The 1,266-nt window shown below is 37.2% G+C and overlaps 1 pseudogene; it reads right to left on the bottom strand.

Moving 5' to 3' along the window:
* Nucleotides 1-634: 634 nt before the first annotated feature.
* Nucleotides 635-880, bottom strand: LOC120237973 (annotated as a pseudogene).
* Between the last annotated feature and the right edge of the window lie 386 nt (nucleotides 881-1,266).

The following is a 1,266-nucleotide window of genomic DNA, read 5'->3' as shown; positions in this document are numbered from 1 at the left end:
AAGAAAAAAATATATATTAACTCAAACCAAACACCATACACAAAAATTGATTCCAGGTGGACTACAACCCTAAACATGAAATGTAAACAATGAAGCTTTTGGAAGAAAACAGAATATCTTAATGATTTTGGGTTAGGTAAAATTTTTATTTATATATTTATTTACTTATTAGCAGTTTTTTACTTCATTGCTACTCAAAGTCCATGCTCTACATTGCCCTTGGTGTTGTATATTCTACAGATTTTGACAAATGCATAATAGCATGTACCCACCATTATGGTAATATGTGGAATAGTTTCACTGCCCTGGAAACGCCCTGCGTTCACCCTAGTCAGACCCCTTCCCCTCACCCCAGGCAAGCACCAAACTTCTTACTGTCTCCATAGTTTAGGCTTTTCCAGAATGTCATGGAGTTGGAATCACACAGTATGTAGCCTTTTCAGATTGGCTTCTTTCACTTGGTAATATCCATTTAAGTTTCCTTTATATCTTTTCATGGTTTGATAGCTCATTAATTTTTATTTTTTATTTCAAAATTGTTTTCTTTTAGAAATACAAAACATCTGGAGGAAAAATATGAAAGAAAAGCACAAAACATACAGGCAAATTTTTACTCCATGAGCTTCCTAAATGCTCACTTGTTTACCAATCCCCAAGATGAAAACTCTTCTAAAAAGATATTCAGCCACCAACAATGATGCTATTAATCGGAATATGGATCAGTTTCACACACACAAAAAACCCCAATGAATCCTATTGCTGTTGCCATGGCAATATTCTGGAATTCTTTTCTATCAGGTTTAGTACATCTTTTAACCAGCCAAACTGAGTCCTTCACAAACTGCTGACTTGGCTTTATGCACTGCCTTACCTGATCCATGATGCCTGCCTGCCAGCACCTCAGACACCAGAGACGTGCAGCACAAAAGTGGACGAAGCAGACTAGCTCATCTGTTTTTAGCACGTTAGTAATACCCCGTCGTCTGGATATAGTCAGGTTGATTTAGCCAGTCACCTACTGAGGGACACCTTGGTTGCTTTCAAGTTCTGGCAGTTATGGAATAAAACTGCTATAAACATCCATCTACAGATCTTGTATAAGCGTAAGTTTTCCACCCCTTTGGGTCGATACCAAAACAGGAGCTCAGTTGCTGAATTGAATGGTAGGAGTATATTTTGTTTTGTAAGAAAATTCCAAACTTTCTTCCAAAATGACTGCACCACTTTGCCTTCTCATAAACAATAAATGAGTTGTTTTCTTGCTCT

This window comes from Hyaena hyaena, unplaced genomic scaffold (assembly GCF_003009895.1).
Source record: "Hyaena hyaena isolate Hyena2069 unplaced genomic scaffold, ASM300989v1 scaffold_194, whole genome shotgun sequence".
NCBI classification, from domain to species: Eukaryota; Metazoa; Chordata; class Mammalia; order Carnivora; family Hyaenidae; genus Hyaena; species Hyaena hyaena.
Note: the sequence above shows the minus strand (reverse complement) of the source record. Positions and strands in the feature narration are given on the sequence as shown.